This window comes from Trachymyrmex septentrionalis, unplaced genomic scaffold (genome assembly GCF_001594115.1).
Source record: "Trachymyrmex septentrionalis isolate Tsep2-gDNA-1 unplaced genomic scaffold, Tsep1.0 scaffold11, whole genome shotgun sequence".
NCBI classification, from domain to species: domain Eukaryota; kingdom Metazoa; phylum Arthropoda; class Insecta; order Hymenoptera; family Formicidae; genus Trachymyrmex; species Trachymyrmex septentrionalis.
The window spans coordinates 4,499,214-4,512,680 of record NW_017304228.1 but is presented as its reverse complement, the minus strand read 5'-3'; positions in this window follow the sequence as shown (position 1 = coordinate 4,512,680).

Below are 13,467 nucleotides of genomic sequence, written 5' to 3'. Positions count from 1 at the left end.
TCAGTTGATGCGAAAAAGATTTTAGGGATAAAATCATTCTTTATAAACGTACGTAAAGATTAACGTAAATAATAAATATTTGAAAGATATTAATTAATATGGAAAGATGATTTTAGGGATGAAATTATTTTTTATAAATAAAGCGAGTTTTAACTCGATCCTTTCTCTCTTTTTTGTATCTCAAGAGCTATTCAAGATATCAAAAAATGTGTTTTATATAAAAGTTTTATTATAAAATTACGTTTATTTTTCCAATAATATATTTTTTTTAAATATACATTTTAAAAACAATTTTTTATTATGAAATTTTTGTGTAAAAAAATATTTTTTGATATCTTGAATAATTAATTAAAACCATCTTTTTGCACCATCTAATATTTTTAAAATTTTTCTATTTGCATAACCTGTATGTGTACGAAGTTTCCATTAAAATTAGAATGTAACACTTTATGATTTGCAAAGGAGCTTTCCTTGTTAGTTACTATAGCATAGGTTTAGTATCAATTTTAATTTTGACGGTACAGCGGAGCAATAAACCTTCCAAGAATTTATTTATTTATTTTTTTTACAAACTATATTGGTTGCAAATCATAAATATTAAAACGTTATCTACTATGCGAACGAATTCGCATCATAGAAATATGTGCTGGACCATTTAACGATTATCAATCTCTCTCTCTCTCTCTCTCTCTCTCTCTCTCTCTCTCTCTCTATCAATCTATCACGTATCATACATCGCTGAATTTGGACGGTTTGTATCTGAGTATCAAATATTCATTAGTAGTTATTTATAATTCATAGAACACCATACATTTCGGTCGTGCATATTTATTGAGCAGTATTATATCGATTATCTCTGATGGAGAAAAAAGAATGACAACTATGATGTTGATTACGAATTAGTTTACTTACGGTTTATAGATGATAATGCTATTTAGTAATTAAAACTATTAGTATATTATTAGATATTTAATTACATCGTGAAATGGATACTCGACAGAGAGATAATCGACATCTCACTGACTTGTTCCTGTGAATTGATTAAAGACACGAAAATGAGGTAAAATAAACAGAGTAACGAAATTGATAATTTTTAATCAAATTGCACGATATCGAGGATTATGCAATTACATATATGTAAATACATTTATATAATTGTTTGATGCTAAAGGAAGATAAATATAATACATACATAGAATGAATATATTTACTTCGCTTTAACAATCAACATGATAAAGAGATTTTCCTCGGCAAAGTAGCGCGTATTTACGGTAAATAATTTACTTAATATTAAAGGATAAATTAATTCAAATAAATTTCTCAATATTTATGCATTACTGATGCATATCTGCAGTTAATTGAACATAAAGATGGGCATGGTTGTTTATGAAAAGGATCTCATGTTAAGTACTAATGAAACATACAGAAATACGAGAGAGTATATCGTTGATTTAGCGAATTTATAACTGTTTGTGACCTTTTATCACCTATAAAAGTCGTCAAGAATTTGATAGAAAATTCGCATCGTGATACTACACGGAAATCGCGCGTCATTCGTGTTACGCACAAATGTTGTATCGTCACACAAATCATATTCTTTTAAATATAAAATCGCTACTTAGTGATTTTGATTTCCATTAGAAAGAGATAAAACATTCCGATTATACGATATATGTCCGTTTCTACCAATATATAGATCTAATTCTTAGAACTATTATAGAAAAGGATGAAGAGTTAGTTGAACCAAGATTAAAATTGAACTACATTAGCAAAAACGGGCAGTAGTCTGTCGGCTAAAACTCGCCTTGATTAAGGAAACTTTTAGCGATTTTTCGAAGTTGGTCACTCATTAAATTAACCACGCGTGCGAGAAGATTCAGAAACGAATGAATTTCTAAAACGGTTGTTTAAAAGAATGTGCAAAAAGCGAGTTGAGGCAAGAGAGGTGCAGAGGAAGAACCGACACATTATCAAGATGACTCTGCAAAATATAGTTGCGCGGTGCCGGCGGTGCTAGCGGAACTTCAGCGACAGCTGCGGTAGCCATAATCCGTCTATTTCTCGAGCTAGCTTTTGTGAAGCGGCGTATCGAATGATTTCGATTTCCTGATGCGCAGTCGGTATGTCTCCCGGCGAGAACGAAAGCTCGAAGGCAAGACGCCTGGATTGATTGAAGTCTGCAAACAGAAATATTTCTATAATAAACACCACACTGACAATGAGAGAAAAATATTTGGTATTTGTAATTATAATTGTATGATAAAATAATTATGCCTAGGGGCTTCCTTTTTACAGTTATTACGGCTAGAATATTAGTAATTACATTTATATTTATAGATTTAAAAAATTTATAATTGTCACTGAAAATGGCCATAAATTAATAATTAATTCTAATTTCTATAATTAAATTATAAGAATTGCAATCATTATTTTCTCGCAGTGAATATAACTTATACGACAAGTTAATCTTTTATTAAGATAATTTTCTATTTTACATTTTAAAAGAAAAGAGAGTTTCTTCTTCGAGAAAGGATTACATATAATATTTGAAAACTGAAGCGAAGTCGAATTATTGATCGTTTTCGGAAGTTTAGCCATGGAATAATTCTAAATTATTTTGTATATTCTAGAAAATCGTAAACAAAATTGAATAAAGCAGTAAAGCGGTTTGCAGAACGAGATGTATATATAATTTACACGAAAAGTGTAATTATTTAAGCACACTGAAAAAAAAGATTGATTGCTACAACAATTTAGATAGCAAAATATGGCATAGCATTTTTATATGGCGGATATTAGCATATCCGCAATGTCAGTATATGATTTCAATAGGCTGACGCAACTAAAAATTTGCTACTATTGAAAACTGGTTGCTGCAGCCATATAAAAATGCTGTACTATATTTTACTATCTAAATTGTTGCAGCAACCAATCTTTTCTTTTAGTGCACTAATGATCTAGCTTAGACCGTTGAGACTTTAGTTGCTTAGTTATGTACTTATTCACATTTGCAGTCTCAAGACACTTCATTTAAGTTGATAAAGTTTTTATCGAATCATTACGTAAGTAAATTGAGAACATATGAGCACATAATGCTGATATTTACGAAAAAAAAAATCACATGATTCTTCTTATACGTATAGTACTGTGGTGCGGCGTGTTAACTGACATTCTTAGGAAAATACACCATCGAAAGACGTGCACTTCTCTCATTACGCATTTATTACGAAGTTCCTTAAGCCTTAAAGAGTGCCCCACGATGCGAGGGGCGGGACTCGCCTCGTACGCCATAAATGATTTTATAACCGATTTAATTACAGGTGTTGCGTGCGACTTTTTTTTATCGGTATTTTTCTTACGCAGGCCACGATCGTGTCTGGGAGTGCTTTCTCTCTTTCTCTTCCAAGTCTATGCTTTCGTTGATTTTATGTTACTCGTACGCACGTGACGTAGGCTAAGAACGAGACTGACCTCGCAAACTTTGTTAGCACGCGAACGAGCAAAAAGCGACTACACCGTGCGTTTTCCCCGCATAAAATATTCGCGTTGTACGGTGACGCGAATCCACTTTTCAACATTCTGGCCTGAACATTCTGTCAGAAGTGAAACTAAACTGTCTAGGTGAAACTGGAGAAACTTAAGTTTGAAAAAAGAATAAGTAATACAGTCTATAGAAGGAGCAAAAGAAATATAAGAGACAGCAAAGAATAAGAATTTGTTCCAGAAATATTTTATAAAATTACCAAATATTTTAATCTTAATTTGTCAAGATTATAGAAAATCTCGATATTCCTCGAGAAATGATACGAATATATTTTGTCAATATCTCTGTGTACGTAATGTTTCTACTAAATCTGTAGTATTATGCCTTATACGGACAAATTGCCATCCGCCGCTATATCCTGTTCGGATTTATTCGCGGAGCTAGAAATTTGCACGAAGTAATGAGACACCTGACGCTTCTCGTTTCTTGTCTGACATCTTGGGGAGAAAGCTGCTAATCGTTAATATCTTACAACAAAAATAATTGATGAATTTGTTGGCGCAAATCGGACTCACATATGGCAATAAATTTCTCTGCATCCGTGTGTCGTTAATATACCGGATGATGCGTGCCATAAATTGACGTTATCCTGGCTTTTGTGGGTAATTTTTTTAAATTTATGCTCCTCAGAGCATTTAGAAGAAATGTAATTCTATGACTTTTTTGTCATACGAAATGAAATACCATTTTGACACGTGAAACATGTTGGGAAGAGAAATTATTAATGAGAGAAAAGCTATTAGAAATATTATTAAATGTGTTCAGGTGATAAAAGTCTCTAAGAAAGCTCATTATTTTTGCTTCTGAATGATAAATCAATCAAAGCAACCGTTTCAAGTAAATTACTGTAGCGCCGTTGCAGGTTACAGGAAACCTCTTATCGATCCCACGCGGAGCAGAGACGCTGACGGCTACCTGTCGTCCGCGATGTACCTTGCGGAGCGGATCCGGACGGTCAGTGCGGCCGTGCACTGGAGACCCGAGGGCGAAGTCGCCTCGCCGCGCGTCGTGCAGCAACCGTGTACTGGGGCCGGTTGGTCCGATCGCTGATATCTCAAATAGACACGTTAACGTAGGCTCTCTGCTATAAGCCTAAGGGCGTCCATGAGGATCGACCGATGTTCCCCGGTGCCTTGTAGTACCCTGTAAAGCCGAGTCTTGGGGGCCCCTTTCGCATCTTCTCTTTCTCTCAGTCTCGTTCCCGCTTTCGTTGCGCCTCTCGCACTATCGCGGTGTGTGCCTCGCCGGTGGTTGTGTGCTTGCAGCGCGGCTGTACTGCAAGCCGACCTACCGTTATCCGGTTAACGAGCTACCACCGCTATACACACCGTCCGCTCGGCCAGGCATTGCGCATGCACGAAATGTATACGTGGGAACCGGAATTGGTAAGCGGTAAGAGTAAGTGAGCCTAGGGACCCTGAGGAGAGCCGCGCACATCCTCCCGTCGCTGAGAAAGGACGAAGGTCTCGGCGCGATCGCGACAGCGCGCGACTCCACTACTCCTGTAGATTGCGAAAGGTAGCTGATTCACTGCTTGGGTCATTAGACCGCCCCGCGAACCATCTCTTGTCGCGACTGATCATCGATCAGCCCTTTACATTATTTTTTTCTTCACCTTACGGTTGTTAATAAATCCACAAGCAGTGATTTTTTTTTATTATTGCTGTGCGAAAATTTCGCAATTATAATTTGTAGTAACCATTACATTGTGTGCGTTTCATTGACAATAAAGTGTTATCAACAATTATATTTTTCCGTATGGAAAACTTACTTAACGTTCCGTTGACAAACAATAATTTTCTACTTAATAATGTAACTATTATGTGCAACATGTGTTATGTTATATTGATATTGTTGAGTAGAAAATTATAATATTAATGTAATGTTAGTTTAAGCGGGGTGTTAAATACAACGCTTAATTTTTAACTTAAAATCTTTCATGTTAGATAAATAAAACCTAAATCTATTATATTTGCTATTGAGTTTTTAATTGTTAATGTGTTTATAAAGATTATTTTAAACAAAATACGAATAAGCAATAAAGAGCGAGTAAAAATAAATGCTAGGAGAAAAAATGGAAATCAATGTTTTCTTATATAATTATTTATCTGGTGTTGATGATCGAAGACACGTCGCGTCGTCTGGGAATGCAACAAGCAGCCAAATTTTTGTACGCCTCGTTGCGCGGATTATCATACAGATTTGTTATCTCACGCGAGAACGCAAGAATTCCTAAGATTGTAAGCTTACAAGCTTATCAACTGCAGCGTCGTTTGTGCGATTATAACGTGAACTTCGTAACGAATGGGATATAAACGTGGGAACTGGACTCGGTAATGGACGGAACGAGAGGCCAGTACTTCAAAAAGACCTACGGTTGAGAAAGAACATCTCTCAATCGTCTTTCTCGTGTTGTAGATTAAGTTTTAATGACGTTACTTAAAGCACGGTCTTACATGAAAGGAATGAACTTTCCTGAAGTAATCTAAAAATTTATTTATATAATTATGTAAGAAGCATAATGAGCAATACTGCAAAAAGTTTTGACATTTTAACAATCATCTTGAGTATTTATTCAATGAGTTATTGGTAGAATAACTAAGGAATATGTTAAGAGACCTGTCCATTACCGTCTCAGATTGAACATCAGAAATGAGAAAATATACAATAAAAATTTTTGCAAAATATATATATTCAAATTTATATATAAAAAAAATATTTAGTAAAACAGCAATTGCAATCGATAAACAATAAAATAAAAATATCAAATTTCGCTGCTTGTCGCATTCTGAGGCGATATGACCTTTGTTTAACATCTGATAAATAATTGCATAACAAAATAATTGTTTCATTATTTCTCAAAATTTTGATTATTTCCCCTACCATTTACAATCATATTCCTTTTGTTGAAAAAGAACTTTATATACATATTAATAATTAAAATAATTAAAATTAATAGCAAATACAATCTTACATTTTTAAATTATTTTAATCATTCAACAAAACTATAATATGTTCATCTATTATATTTGTTTTTTAAAATAAGTATCTAAATATTTAGACACTTCAGCAAAATCCTTTCCGTGTTTACATTTTGCAGAATGGAATTAAAATAATTTCTTAATAATTTATTACGCTTTATTTTTTCTCACACACGTTACTCATTATTATTATTGTTTTCTGTTTCAGGTAAGTCTACGATAAACCGCTATAATATCTATAATAGGCCGTTTCAACACGCGAGGTAAGTCACATGACCTCATGTACTTTATTTTGCTTTCGATTCAATAAAACAAGCAAGATCCTTTCGTCGCGAAGAAAGCCATCACGCTCTTCTCCTTCGTATCAGAAAAATCTACCGATTATCATCGTATAGAAAAATGAGTAACATTCTTGGAAAATTTAAGATCATGTATTGTCAGATCGCGATAATGCATCTTACGATCTCGTGCATGTCAGCAACGTGTGTTACGATTCATAAGTTATTGAGTTAGAATAACTAAGAAAAACGTCATTGTCTTAAATATATAAGGCTTCTGTTCACTCATCACTACTGTTATCTCAGATTGTGACGTTAGAAGTGAGAAAATACACAGTAGAAATTTTTGTAAAATATATTAAAAATAAAAATTTTTTTTAATAAAACAAAATAATTTGCAATCGGTAGATTAGACTCATAAAATATATCGAAAGCTGTCTTCTTGTTTTGGATAAATTAAATCATACTTATTTTTATATATTAATTTGACATTTTGTCGTAGCTATTACCATGTAATAACTTGTTTTGTTTTTGGTTATACATAACTCATTTCTAGAATATGATATTTTACTACTTAATAAAAGGAGATTTTTTGGTATTTTACATTAATTCTATTGATTGACGAAATGTTGTTTTAATTTCATATTAACGTATTTTCATTTTAATATATTTTGCAAAAATTTTTCTATATTAAACAAAGTGCAGAGGTATGAGATAGAAAATTGGGAATTTCTAATCACGCCAATTTATATTTCGCATTTGAGTGCTAATGATAAAAAAAAGAAAAAACTTTTAAACGCTCTTTTCAATTGAAGATTTCTCTATAATTTCCTCAAGATAATCTCATCTCCCTCTGTTTATTTCTCTTGCGCCGACCTTACACGCAGGATATGCACCAATCTGTGCATCTCGCTTCGTTCCCGCGGATTAGCGAGCGGCGGCGATGGCGTGGCATTATGTTCCGCGATTCCTGTCCGTTCTTCCCTTCACGTCGTATACATGCAGCCGTCGGTGTGTGTCAGCGTCTAGCTCGCTATGCATCTGATAGTGACCGACTCACGTCCGTAGATTGCCTGTAGATTCAGAATGCTGATTTAGTTTTCTCGTGGACGAATTAAAACGTCACTACCGCTGACGAGTTATCGAATTGTGACAGCCCAATGCGAAGTTAAAGCGAAAGCATACTTCAATTATTATTATTTGAGGCATGACATACACAGTAGAAAATTTGTGTTACATTTCATACATTTTTGTGTCTCAAATTTATCTAAATTTTTGTGTCAATTTAAGACAAATATATATATATGTAAGACAAACATTAGGTATCATCTTTTATTTATTTATTTTAAAATTAGTTATTTTTATGTAACTCTAAAATTAGTTATATTTAATTTATCATACAAAATAATCAAATAACATAATCCTTATGTTATTAAATTAACTCTCCGATGTATTAAAAATTCAACACAAGCATTTTAACGAGAACCGGTTTTAACATAAATATAAAAGTGTTAGACACTTTTTTTAACATTAGTACGAATTAAAAAACACAAGTTCAAATTAAAAACACTTCTAAAAAAAATGATTTCTTACTGTGTAAATACAGTACAATATCGATAATGTAATTTGATAATAAAACAATGATTTTCGACACATTGTGACAACAATGGATGATACCGTGACAAAAGAAACTGATTGTATCTTTTATTATGTAATTATATCTCGCGATATTGATTACATGCGACGATCGGGCCACATATAGCAGCCACGAAAATATTCACGATCGAGGAAGTTGATACTGTCATTGTTTGAAGAATTTCACGTGAGAATGTCAAGACTTTTCGCTGAAAATATGGCCGCATAGAAGACGCAATTTCCATTATCACTCATTACGTTCCGATCAACCTTCTCCATATGCCGAACGCCGATGGCCGGGGCCGATCGAGGAAAATCATTGTTGAACAACCGGGCGGAAACGTTGCAATTACCGAGGGCCAACATCGGGATGATTACACCTTGTATTCAGCGATGTATCAACGAATTACACGCCACGCGTGTTTGTTTGTCGAACACGCGAACATTAATCCAATAATCGGATGTCTTTCTTATTCAATTTCTCAATTCCCCATATCCGCTTTATGTAATTCCAGCGAAACTCTAAAGCGGAAACGTGTGGAAATCCTTTCTCTCAATTCGTCCGCAATGTTACAACCAGCTTTGAAATGTTGACTTTTTTTGAAAAATTAGATACAAGAGAAATAATATTACTTTTATTGTGCAATTATGTACTTCGGAGCTATAAATAGTAAAGTGCTTTAATGATGTCGCTCCCTCACTTCAAAAGTGACACAACTAGAAGAATTTTCGAGTTATTATCATAAATGAGATTAAGTAAACATTGCTGTATTAATCTCATCAAAAATGAACTAACTTAACTTCATAAAAAAAATTGTCAAAATCATCTCAATTCAAAAAAGATGATTTTTTTTTTAAATTACCAATGTCACGATTCAAAACAATAATTTTTAAGGGTAAAATTAAAATAACAAAAATGATATTTGATTATGTTAAGAATATATTCGTCTTACCGATATAATTTAATTAGTCAATAATTTTGTGTCAAGTTGAAAAATAATTTTTTCTTTTTCTAGGAAATATATTATTTTCTAGGATATATTACGCTAAAAAATTAAGAGATTACCTATTCTGCATATCAAAAACTAGGCAATTTTCAAGAGAGTGTAACTATAAAAAAATAATTATAATGAAGTAATTTAACAGGCATTTTAAAGCTTGAGACTTCCAGATTAATGATTTAATTTATTTGTTATGAAGTTACATGGAAATGGAAATTCATCAAATTTCAACATTTTTTATGAACTTTTATGAATAAAATTCTATATATACTCTTTAAATTCTCTGGAGTGGGATCTCATTTTAAAGAGAGTAAAGAAAACTAATTAATTTTCAATGTTTAAGTGTGAGATTTTACTTTTCAAAGTAGGATTCACTTTAAAAGTTTTAGAGAGTATTCATGTACGTTCAATTACATTTCCAAAGTTACCGTACATTGTTTGCAGTTCTTTGGATCGTTGAATATTCTTTGTATAAACGGCATCGCGCCCGGAACGATTTTTCATGGCTTGTGTCAGCGATTAATGATAATGCAACGTTTGAGTCACACGAAAGAGCGACGCCGTGCGTCACACAATCCCGTTAACGTCATAATAATTCACAACGTCGACAAAGAGTCGTTCGGTGTGACGTTTTTACGCGGCGTGAAAGAAAATCCGAGAGATTCCTCAAGTTGTCTTCGCGAGACGCGTCTTGTAAGCGATCATCGGCTCGCGCACGCGAGTCTATCTCTCGTCGATCGGATCGGCGGTGATAGATCGCTTCGTGAATCGCTAGGACTCGTCGCTCTCTACTGGTGCAACCTGCTTACGTGAGACGACATGTCCAATATTATTTTCCTATTTATAATACCGGTCGCGCGCTGTCGCGATTAGTATCTTCGTTCTCCGATGTTTCTGCCCCGCGGAGAGCGAGATGATAAGTATCGAATTCCTGCGACTAAAGATGTTTCACTTTACTATATTCTCGCATCGAAGAAGACTTTTAAATACTGGGGAAAGTACATTTCACTGAAACGAAAGTAATATAATTTTGCCTTGTATTTTTTATAGATATTATATGAAGTCCGCATTTTTTTAAAAAGATTAATTCTTTAAAAAACAACTTTTGTTAAAAATAATTAATAAGTCGAAAATTATTTTATTTGATGGTATTATGGAAACTCTTTGGAATTGAATCTGACTTCAAAGGGTGAAAATTGAGCTGGTCCTGAAAAAAGCTCAATTTTCAAGGTTTTAAGGATACGTTCACTGTACTGAGTGAGATTAAAAAATTTTAGAGAGAATATATATTCTGGTTTTCCGATTATTTTTTATTTAACAATTGTGGTTAATCTATTATATAATTGTTTTATTTTTTAATAAATTCTGTCAATCACGGTTATGTTACTTGAATAGAGATAAAATATTTTTACGAAAATATACACAAGTTTGACTATCTTAGCATTCCTTTTTAGCGTTTATCTCTTCGTTGGCTAAAAGTCGCGCAGTAAATTTGCAACAACGTATAACGAAGTCTGCAACCTTTGACCTCTCTTCCTCATGCATAAACGTTAATACATTGTGTATTTCGTGTAGTCGTATTGCGCGGTAATTGCGGATATGTCCTGCGAGTTAATACGGAGATGTGACACCTATACTTATATTTTTCCCTTCGCATATGTGTATTTTAAACAAGTTCTATTTGAAGATTCTTTCATATCTGATTGAAGCTTCCCTGCTGACAAAATCGCATGAAGAAGTATTTTTCCACTCATCAATAATAACGATAAAATCACTAATTAACTATTTGATGGGACTTTGAGTTTTTACATTTTTTTTGATTACATTATACATACGTTTGAAAATGCAGTGAAATTCATAAGTAGAAGAAGAAGCGTCTGCTTTCTAATGAAAAGAAGTTTCACCAAGAATATAATATTATAGAATTTATTTACATTGTAACGTTCTTTTTTTTATGAAATACATAAAATATAGAATTAAAGAATAAAGGATAATATTCTTTTCATGCTACTAAAAGTAGAAATATTTATTTATCTTCTTTATATATATATTGTAACATTCTTTTCTTCATGCCATTAAGATGAATTGGCTTTTAAAAAGGATAGTTAAAAGAATATTACCAAGTAACTGACGTTTTCTTCTACTTAGGTACTTCAACTGCCTTACGTTCGAATTCTTGCTCGTAGAATAGGATCTGTTCTACGATCATTAACGTAATATCCGCTTCTGACGGCAATGTTTCTTGTCGAAGAAGATCTACGATCAACAAATGAATAACAAGTACAGGAGGAACACGAAAAATCGGCGCGGTGAGAAAACGAGGAAGATTCCCGCGTACATAAGTATCGATGGAGGCGCGATCGTAGTAGAGCCAGCGATATAATCCTCGCTGGTATCACCGACCGGGACCATATTCGCGCCGGCGAAATAACGGTCAAGATCAACTTACTCTCCTTCCCTGGACGGGATTCGAAGGTTCGATTCCGTGATACTGACAAACCTATTCGATTGCCTTATAGCGAGCAGAACAAATGGCAATATATTGCAGTGGTTAGGAGGGATCTCTTCGTCAGGTTCCCATAGAAAATCGGGAAGGAAGGGACGAGAGAACGGGACGGAGGTGTAGGACGTAGAAGAGGAAGAAGGAGCAGAAGCAGAGAGCCTCCGGGGACCAGGTTGCAACACATTCTCCCACGCGGTGGTGGCTTGTAAGACCGCGGTTCGCTACGGCTTCAACAGCGGATCGACATCTCCGGAGATGCCGATATGCCGTGGTCGAGCACGGTGCTACAATTATCAGTTATCGGCATTCGAGCGATCTAACACGTCGGCGAGGCGAGGCGAGGCGAGGCGAGGCGAGGCGAAGCGCGCTCAACAAGTCGCCCACGTTTGTCAGTTAAACCTCCCGTCGTTCAATTCTATCTCTTAAATGGGAAGATTTACTTTTCGACGAACTATTTTAGTTTTTTTTTCATAAAGTGAATGGAAACTGTCATATTGCGAGTTTGTGCTCATTGATCAAATCATTTATTTCGAGAACAATTGTTCAAAATCTAACCGTCTTTTGAAACAAGCGGATCGAGTATCGATCTCCTAAATAGGTACTAGAAATATCTAAATGAAAACAGAATAATCTAATTTTTAATTTTTTACAAAAAGATTGGTTAAAAGCTACCTCTTTTTGCTTAGAAAAATTTTTCCGATTTTTCGCAAAAAAGGCCGATTAAAAATAAGCTCTCTTGATTTTGAAAATCGATTTTTATAGAGAAATACATCCCCTCCTATAATTATTTGCACCAAAACATACAAAATTGATTTATTAAGCTATTATTCTACATATACATAACGCCGTGCAATTTCATATTTTGTAATTAAAACATATCTTTAAATTCTGAAATTTGTATCTGTAGGCCTGTATTTACAATTTATCATCGTATCCACTTCCAGTTCTATAATAAACGTTTTAAGAAGTTGACATTAAAAGAGCAAAAAAATTTATATTGCTACGTTTAAAGATATTACATATTTTTCTTATACATATTTCTATATATAGTTTCAAATTTGCTTCTTTTCGCATAGCTTAGAAAAAATAAAAGAAAACAATAATACATATTATTTGCTCGTTGAAATTGACATTCAAATGCAAATATTATCGAATATATTATCGAATCCGTCTTCTCTGTGAAATTTAAAAATCTGTAGCCAGCTGTTTGCCGAAATCCGAAAGCGCGGTCCAGATACGATAGACGTTCGTTCGTGTCCGCGTATATATCGGTGCAACATAGACGGCTAACGGGGATTTATGGTGCTCAGATGGTGTAGCTACTGAAGTAGCTGCTCGTAGGGAAGCCTCCGGGCGATCGGTCGCGAGTTGCGAGCGGAAGGGTTGAGGAAGGCGCGCGGCGGAGATGCTGAGAAAGAGAAGAAGGAGTGAGAGACAGAGCGAGTGTATGCACGAAGATGTTATCTATTCGCTGGGGCGGAACATCGAGGGTGGTGGCTCGCAGCGCAGTAGTTTATACTTACTC